Source organism: Orycteropus afer, unplaced genomic scaffold (assembly GCF_000298275.1).
Source record: "Orycteropus afer afer isolate SDZICR_OR568_19922 unplaced genomic scaffold, OryAfe1.0 scaffold00491, whole genome shotgun sequence".
NCBI classification, from domain to species: domain Eukaryota; kingdom Metazoa; phylum Chordata; class Mammalia; order Tubulidentata; family Orycteropodidae; genus Orycteropus; species Orycteropus afer.
In genome coordinates, this window is record NW_006922078.1 from 643,664 (window position 1) to 653,557 (window position 9,894).

General features: G+C 49.9%; 1 pseudogene; it reads left to right on the plus strand.

The window, feature by feature from the left end:
• The first annotated feature begins 5,175 nt into the window (after positions 1 to 5,175).
• LOC122151502 overlaps positions 5,176 to 9,894 on the plus strand; it is a 182,594-nt pseudogene continuing 177,875 nt past the window's right edge.

Here is a 9,894-nt window from a genome sequence, read left to right on the forward strand (position 1 = left end):
TCATGAGCAAAGAAAGTTAAAAGAAATAGAAAAAGAGAAATACTTGCAATATGTAAAAGGCATAGTGTAATGTGCACATGCATAAGGAGCTTCAGAAAACAATAGAGAAAAGGACAATTGGTACAAAAACGGGAAAGAATGTCAATAAGGAATTCACAGAAGAGAAATGAAACTATCAATACAGAGAAATAAGTAACCCCTCTGGAAACTGGAAGAGAGGTCATTAAGAAATCCAAAAGGTTGAGAGCAGAAACACTGCAAGGAACTTGTACCCAATGTTCATTGCAGCACTGTTCACAATAGCCAAAAGGTGCAAAAACATCAATGCCCATCAACAGATGAATGGGTGAAGAAAATTTGCTGCATTCATACAAGGGAACACTGCTCGGCCAGGAGGAAAAACGAAGTCTTGATAAATACTATGATGTGCATGGCACTGGAAGACACTATGCTGAGGGAAACAAGTCAATCACAAAAAGACAAATATTGTATGACTTCACATACATAAAAACACAAGAAAAGGCAAATGAAGAGAAACCAAAGTTAATGAGAAGATACTGGGGGCAAGAGTAAAGATGTAAAAGATGATGAACAGTGATGGGATAGTTGTGTGGATTATGGGAGGTTTGCACAGCAATTATTGTAATTGCAGTTGATAAGTAAAATGTGCATGATAGGTATATTTACAACCACCACCAAAGACAAAGAGTAGTTGTGGAGACTGTTCATGTGCAACCAAATGCCTCATGGGACCTGGTCTTTGGTTTGGAGATCTAGGGTCATGCTTTCATAGGACGTTCCAGTTAATTGGTCTAATGACATGATTAAGGGTTCTGTTCTGTCCCCTGGTCTATTGCTGAGTGCTTTGGCTCTGAGGAGCTTGCAAAGGACCATCCAAGGCACAATGACTGGTCTCTATTCACCTGGGATGATGGAAGTGAAAAAGCAGGCAGGAATAGGAGGAGGAATGGAATGTGTGGCTGAACATTACTGAATGTTTTGATCCAAGATTCCATAGCATACTACTGATCAAACGGAGAGAAATGCAGCACAAAATGTCAAGTCATCACAGATTCCAGCCTTTCTGGACACATGGAAGGAAGGGTAGATGAACCTCTGACAATATTGCCCTGAGAGAATTTTTAAACCTGAAACCAAAAATATTCCCTGAGGTCTGCTTAAAATCAAAGAATAGTTTAGCTTAACTAGTAAAGAAAAAAAAAAAAAATCCTGTCTCGAGCCCTATGCTCTTTAAGAGCTAACTGTATGGGCTAAAAGTGACAATACAGACTCCAAAGCTTAGAAAGGAACATTGGGGGCAGTGAATTTATGTGAATGAGGGAGGAAAAACCCAGGAAATAGGGATGAGAAAGCAGGCACCTCTTGAAGAACGTAATCAAGGTCACTGAATTGTGCACATAGAAGCTACTAAATTGATGTGTGTTTGCTGTGGGTATGTACTCACAACACAAGATACTAATAAAATAAAATAAAATAATTAAACAAAGGAAAAAGACATCTTGAGAGTGTGCTGTGACCACCCAAGTGGCAGAAAGAGAAGCCTGGTGATACTAAGGGTCAGTGAGTCCTTGGTTACTCACATCCTTTGGTGTGACAACCTGACAATATCTATCACAATGGGAAATTCACATTCTCTTTGTTCCAATTATCACGTAGGGAATCTCTGCTATGGCATACTGACACTGAGTGTAAAACACTCATCCTTCACTGCCCAGCATGCATGACAGAAATGACACAGAAATGCACACCAAATCTGTCACTACACAGTGTGTGTGAATGTAACAACATGGAAAACACACAGGAAACATTGCACTTCACAGTGTTTGGGACAGCAATGATATGGAAAATACACACCAAACCCCTCACTGCCCAGGGTGGGTAACAGCAACAACATGGAAAACACACACAAAAACCATCACTGTACAGTGTGTGTGACACCAACAACATGGAAAGTATCTTGAAGCTCATCAGCAAAAGGACTATTGTTAGAGTGTAGCTCTACTGCAGAGTTCTCAATGTGAAAAACTTAAATAAAAAACCAATTGCCACAGAGTCAACTCATGGCGACCTGGTGTGCATCAGAAGTGTGAGGTGTGCATCATCAGAGGGGTGAGGTGTGCCTCAGAGGTGTGAGCTCTGCCTCAGAGGTGTGAATCAGTGGCCGATTTCTCACAGAGATCAATCGCCAGACCTTTCTCCTGCAGCACCTTTGGCTGAACTAGAATGACCAGCCTTTAGGTTGGCGGTCAAGTGCTCAGGAATTTGCACATCCCAGGGACTGGTGCTGTAGTGCCTAAGGCATTCGACTGCTAACCAGACCACTGGCAGTTCAAACCCACCAGCCTCTCCGCCGAAGTAAGATGAAGCAATCTACTTCCTTGGAAACCCAACGGGGGTCACTATGAGTTGGAATTGACTCAGTGACAGGAAGTTTGTTTGTTTGGGTTTATTTATTTATTTATTTTTGGTTCTGGGGGATTTTTGAAGTCATTAAGTACAGAAGCCAACATCTGTACATGTGGGGAGAGCCCACATGATAACAGTAAACTGTAAAACCCAACAGTGGGCAAAAGAAGGCAGGGTGAAGCCTCGGAGGTTTCAATAAATTGGTCGTGTTTGCATTCAGACCCAAGTATTTTCACCCACATGCTCCTTGGACTGAAGATTACCCGTAAAACGCCAAAATGTGTGTCTGCCTCAGGGAGGGACAGGGATCTGTAAGGATGGGGGAGTGGCTGGGAGGCTCCCACTCCTTACGTTCTAGAAAGTTTGAGTTTCTGTTCATATTTAGAAATGAAAAGTGGACGGAAATGAAGAATGAGTTTTAAAAATGTGTGAGATGTGAATAAATACATATTCTGAGGATGAAGAAAGAGGAATGGAGGGAGGAAGAAGGAGAGGGAGGGAGGAGCCACAGAAGGGGCTGGTGACTCAAGGCCCCATGGGCAGTTGGCGATCAACCAGCAGCGGGATCAACCACCCACGCACCATCCACCAGCACTGGGGACCAGATCACCAGAATGTCTACATTTTCTCCACTTTGCCTTTGTTGTCACCCGCTTAGGAGTCTGTGCCTGCATCCCAGGGAGTGGGTGGTGCTCCTGTCCGTTTCCCACATGGACCGCATATGCCCGTGGGTAAGAGACCTGGGCAGGAGGCCAGGTGTGTCCATTGTCAGCATCGACCCCTCAGCTCAGAGCTGGTCACACATAATGCCTTCAGTGATGACCCTTCCTGTGTGTGTGTCTGTGGGGGGCTGTGGACCACTGATCCTGCAGCTGCTTCCTGCACCCCCCCTCTTTGCTGCTGGCCTGAGTGAAGCTCTGTTACAGGCTGTCATGTGTGTTCCATGTGAAGGACAGCAGTCATGGCCTGGGCTCTGCTTTGTGCTGACAGGGGCCCCATCACAAGTCAGGGACCACTGTAGGGGCTGCTCTGCCCACATGAACTTCAGACACATGGCTTCCCGTGGAAGTTAACTCTCACAAGAACATGGCGGGCCTAGAGAACACAGCCCCAGGTGAAGCCTGTCCAGGTAATTGCTTCTCACACAGAGAGCCTGCTTGCTGTCAGAGAGTGGGGGGCCGTGAGGGGCCACATCCCACCCCCAGCACCCTCCGCTCCCTGGCCCACAGACCGTGGCCAGATTCTAGCCACGACCAAGAAGTGATTGGTGCTCGTATTGGCAATAGGTATTGACAAAGGCCCTCAAAGTCACAGGTTGACTGGCCCGATCAATAACAGTGCTGGGAAATAATTAAAACTGTCAGATTTAGAATGTATTAAAGGTACTTAGAGCTTTCTGCCAACTATGGAAAACAGGGATTAATGGTGTTATCGCCAACACTTCTAAGTTACAGAGCAAGTTATTAAAGTCTTTCTCTGACACTCATTTGTAGGGAAGGGTCAACATCAAAGGTTTCAGATGCAAACTCTCTGAGTCCATTAACCCAGAGTGTAGCGACTCACAGCAGCCAGAGGCAGGGCTGTGAGGTCCAGGTGTCTTCCAGGGAGGCTATAAAGTTAAAAGGCACTTAGCCCTCCCAGCATGGCATCCCCCAGGGCATGACTGGGCCTCTGGAAAGGATGGTCTGACCTCCAAGGAGGACCCTTGTCAGGGAACTTTGGAGCCTTATTCCCTTCTGGCAGCGGCCACATGGGGGTAGGCCACCCACTGATTCCACCAGGAGGCAGCAACTCTGCCCGTGCACCGTCCGCCTCCTGAGGACCAGCCTCCTCCCTCAGCCGGGAGGAGAGGAGGGATGCTGCCCCTGCGGAGGGACCATCCTCGGGACCGGAACTTTTCTCTGCTTCCCTCCCTCCAGGCCCCCATCCCACCCGAGGTCCTCTGCAGGCCTTCTTCTTCACATCTTCCTTGGGTGCTTTTTCCTGCCTTTCCTTCTCAGTCTGCCCCATATTGCCTCTTGCGTCCAGACCCCTCTCCTCACCTCAGTGCTTCTTGTGAAAAAATGGCCCCTGAGATCCAGGGGAAAATTCTGGAGTAAGACAGCTGAGATGGCAAGAGACCATATTCCCCAGACAGCAGAGATAATAAGAGACTGTAGACTCCAGGCAGCAGAGGTGGCAAGAGACCATAGACCTCAAGCTGGTGACAGTCACAGCTGGGAGGTGGGCTCTCTGATGTTCACAACCCCAAGTAGAGCAGATGGCACGGAGCAGGGGCTGCAATGACCTTGTGTACAGATGAGAGTGGTCACAAGGAGTCACAGTGCAAAGGGGAGCCCAAGGTCAGGCAACCAGTCGTCCCCTAGATGAAGATGTTGATGGAGTCAGGAGCTCTGCTGAATGTCTTATGGGGGCAGGTGCAGGGCCCCAGAGACAGACTCAGTGACATGCTCAGCTATAAGGAGCTTGCTCACTATCAGCAGGGAATGGTGGCACTACTATGGGGTCTAGGATGCATGGTGGGAGCCAGGAGAAGGGACCTCAATATTGAGACCCAGTGCCAGTGATTTCCTAGTGTCCCAAAGCAAAACTGAGTGAGGAGGGAAGGATAATGTCCATGCCCATGACAGTGATGTTGACAAGATAATGGGGACTCAGACATCAGCTGAGGAAACGGGCAACCACAGAGGTGTAAAACCTACACCCGCTCACTTCCAGAAACATTTCCAGAGACCGAAGTTGTGCCAGATGCCAGCATATATTGAGGGCCATGGAGAACATCGGGAAGGCAATGAGCATGACCAGCTACTAGCGGGTGAGAGGCAGGTCCAGTCCAAGCCCGGGGGAGAGCAGAATGCGGCCTTGATGCCCCTCTTATCCTCTCTTCACCACCACAGCCACCTCCTCCCTCGTGGGAGGCCAGAGACAGCACTGTCCCCTGGTGGCCTGTGAGTCAACCCCACCCTGGTGCTCCCCATCCTTCAGAGCAATCTTCCCTCCTAACCATCATTGTCAGCTGATTCCTTGAGGAATGTGATGGCCACTCCACAGGCAGGGAAGCTCCCAAAGGACAGGGGCTGTCTGTGATGCTTCTCCAAGGCCTTCACACGTAGACCACGGTCTGGCCCAGAGCGAGTGCTCAGGACACGTCTGCTGAGTAAGGGCGTGGGTGGATGAATGGATTGGAGCATGGATGATGGAGAGAAGGATGGATAGAAGTAATGTACCAAAATGGCCACAGTGATCATCTGGCGGAACAGTAATGTGGTCGTCAGGTGCAGCCGAGTCCGCTCTGACTCACAGTGAGCCTGCTGACAGTGGACCACCCTCACAATCCTTGCTATATGTGAGCCCCTTGCTGCAGCCACCGTGTCAACCCATCTTGTTGAGGGTCGTCCTCTTTTTCACTGACCCTTTACTTTACTCAGAGTGATGACCTTGTCCAAGGACTCGCCCCTTCTGAGAACCTGAGCGAAGTGTAAGAGATGAGATCTGGCCATTCTCACTTCTAAGCAGCATTGCAGCTGTACTTCTTCCAAAACAGGTCTGTTTGTTTCTCTGGCAGAGCATGGTGTATTCGATATGCTTTGCTAACACCATAATTCAAAGGCAGCAATTCTTTGGTCTTTCTTATTTGTTATTCAGGTTTTGCATGCATATGAGGAGACTGAAAACACCGTGGCTTGGGTCAGGCTCACCTCAAAGTGACATGTTTGTCTGTGAACACATTAAAGAGATCTTTTGTAGCGGATTTGCCCAAGGCAATATGTCATTTGATGTCTTGATTGCTTACTCCATGGCTGTTGATTGTAGATCCAAGCAAAATGAAATCCTTGACAACCTCAATTTTTTTCTCCATTTATTAGATGTGGCTAGGACAGCGATCATACCCCACAGGTAACATCAAGGCAGTTGTCTACCAAGAGCAGCCACGCTCAGCTTGCCCATGTCAGATATGGCCTTTGTCATGGTCTGGGCACACAGGCCCAGAGAACTCTCATGTCTCAGCCAGGTTCACTGTGGCCTGGAGTTATGATGACCTGTTGCTGCTGCCTCCCCCTCAGGGCTGCAGGACAGACACAAGTCTGTGTTTGCAGGGTGAAAATGCCACCCCGGGCAGGGAGTGTGGAAAGCCGTGTGGGTGCCCACAATCCTGAGTGCCACACAGGCAGCTGCTTTGCACCGTGCTGTTGAATGCCTGTCCCAGGAGAAGCCTGTGATGTTATGTCATGTCTGGGCATGTTTTGTGGTAAAGCTTCCAAATGGACCTGAGCACAGAGCAGCCCGCAGTGGGAAGCAGGTTCCAGCTGCGCACGGGCCAGGGACAAAGCCTCCAAGGCTGCCTTCATGATCAATAGATGTGACCATCTCAGCCTGGCGGGGTGGGGTGCTTCCTAGGCTTGGACCCTGTAGTTACTCACGGGCAAGTGGTCAGGAGGGTTGTCCAAAGCAGGCAGCATACGGCCCTTGGGCACCCTGGGTGCACCCTTCTGGGGATGCCCACACTGCTTTCCGCATTGCCCTGGTACTCTGCCAAGTGCTCAGTAATCACACACCCTGCCCTCATCCTTCCGACTTATTGCCCTGCCCCAGGCTGCCTTAGTCCTGGCTAGTGGGGACTTATCTGTCCCTGCTACAGCCAGAGCCACCTTCTTTGGTTCTTCAGACTTCTGCAGAGAGCTGATGGCATGGTGCAGGGACACAGTGCAGGATGCTGCCCCAGAAGGGCCTCTGGGGAGAAGACCCCTGAAGTTAATGCCAAGAAGAGAGCTGGCCACACTGAGGCCTTATCGCAGACCCCTGCCACTCGCCCAACCTCATCTTCTTCTTTCGTAAAATGAGATGATTTTAAAAGCTTCCCAGAGCTATTGGGAAAGATAACGTGGTAGCTGGCCAAAAGAGGAACAGGGAAATAAATGTGTGATAAGCTGTGCCAATGCTTTACTCACGTGACCTCATACTCTCCTCCTGACAGCCTCATCCTGTTACCCAGAGCTGTGGGCCTGTGCCCGGAATAACACACAGGCAGCTCAGTCACACTAAGAAAGGAGAGAAAAAAGAGCTCATCACGTACGCACAAGCAGGGAACAGAGTTTAAGATACCTCAAAAGGCTTCCCATTCCAGTGGGCAAATACAGGATGATTATCCAAAACAAACAAACAAACTCACTGCCATCGAGTTGAATCCAACTCATAGTGACCCCTCCTGGAGTTTCTCAGGGGGTATCTCTATGGAAGTAGATTTCCCAGTCTTCCTTCTGAGGAGTGGCTGGTGGGTTGGAACCACCAGCCTTCTGGTTAGCAGTCAAATGCCTTAGGCACTGAGCCTCCAGAGCTCCCTCGGGATGATTGTAGGTTGAGCTAAAGCTTACAGGTTAAGCTAAAGCTTATGATCACGTGTCCACATTCCATTCCCAGGGACGAGGGCTCTTTAGCCCATGAGAAGGGCAAAGAAAGGCTGCTAAGTTATGGCTCTGAAGCTTCTCTCTCAGCTCTAGTAGGCAGCATCACCAGACCGGATGGAGCTGTGTTACTCAAGGCTGACCTCCATGCAATAAATCAGGCTATATTCTTGGCATCTTTGGGTTTTGTGCCTCTGAGTCCCAGTGCCCTTTCCTGAGGCTATTTGGTACATTAGGTCACGAGTCTCAGTTGTCCCCTCTGTTGTCTCCTGTGGAGGAGAGGGTCTCTGAGCCTTGGGAAGGTTAGAGCTGGCAGGCTCACACAGCTCTTTAAGTGTTGGAAGACTGATCAGCTCTGACTCGCCCACAGCTACTCCTGCTCCAAAATGTCCCCGTAATAGAGAGGGGGGGCAAGGGTGGGACACCACACCTGCCTGCCATTCACAGGGTCTCCTCCATGCCACTCTGGGAGCCTTGGCAGAGGTGAAGGGTGAAAAGCAACGGTGGGGACACGCTCTTGGAGTGGTCTCAGCTACACTCTCCTGCAAAGCTCTGGATCCCCAAGTCAAGCCAGTCATCCTCTGCACCCACCACCCACAGGCCTGGGGCTCGTGGGAGCCATTTCTGAACTGCATGACCCGGCCATGGGGATTACGTTGGAGCCCCAGCAGCTTGAGGATTCACAACTCTCGCAACAACTGGGCACCTAGCTTCCCACCTGCCCCAAAGGGAGCATGAGGCACTGTACCAGCTCTTCAGAAGGTGTCAGGGTGTATTCACACAGGAGGTGGGCCAGGGTGCGGGTGGCAGCGTTGGTGTTGGAGAGTGTTCTCGTTCTGCAGTCACTGAGTACAGAATGGCCAGAATCCTGAGTACTACCAAGCCCGAGTCCCTTCTTCATGCCATGCCAGCCTTGCCTCTCTGCCTGCCAATCAGCAGGGTCTGGCAGACCAGAGAACATCCATCGCTGGGTCCCTCAACCCTACCCCTCACCTTCTCCGGCACCACCCTAGGCTGTGATTCCCTTGAGAACATGTCTGCAGGTCCCATTACAGAGAACAGGGCTGTGGTATATGTTGTGGAGTTAAGGACAAAGCCTGGAGGATGAGATGCCTTGAGCCTTCTCAGCAGGGTGGGGGCACAGCCCGGAGACCCAGAGGTGAGGAAGGATAAGAGCACAGCTCCCTGATCTGCCACCACCCCAATGGGCTTCCTTAAGAGCTCAGGGACCATGTGGGATGAACTCCTGCACGTGCACACAACACATGTGCACACACAGGGAATCATGCATCCTAGACTTCACTGGGTTTAATTTGGCAGTACTTTTATAGTCATTCCATAACTATGGTTTGGGTCTTTTCTAAATTGTGGAACCAAGCGAGGACTGGAGGGCACTGCTCTGCTTCTCTCTTTGGACACAGCAGCACCTCATGCACGCTGCCCCCAGGCGGCAGCAGAGGGCCGGCCTCTCTCCAGAGGCTGGGTGAAGTTCAGCCCAGGGAAGCCCCCATCAGCTCACCATGCCTGTGACCGGCACGCACCCCTTCCAGCCTGTGCTTCTGCAGTGAGTGCAGTCGGCCCCCTTCATGGCTGGTCTCATTTCTAAGGGGCGGATGTTCAGCATGGAAAGGCACAAGGAAGGTCTGGCGCCCTTTTGATTCCACACATATTTCTGGATGGCTGTCCTAGAAGACACTCAGAACTCCACATGGCAGCGGTGGTGGAAACACGCTTCACCCTCATCTCTCCCCAAAGACTTGAACTTTTGCCAAACAGAGAGGTGACAGTTGGAACCCCCTTATGACAATAATTTGCATTCCTGCACACTAATGACTGTGTGCAACTTTTCATAAATGATTGGACGTTTGGGAATTTTTAAAGAAGTATCTGTCTATGCCTTCTGCCCAATTTTCTCATTTAAAAAAATCAATTTGTAAAAACTCTCATTATATAATCCCTGTTAACCCTTTAACTGGGAGCTCTGGTAGCATAGTGCCTAAGGCACTTGACTGCTAACCAGAAGGCTGGTGGTTCAAATCCACCAGCCACTCCTCAGAAGGAAGAT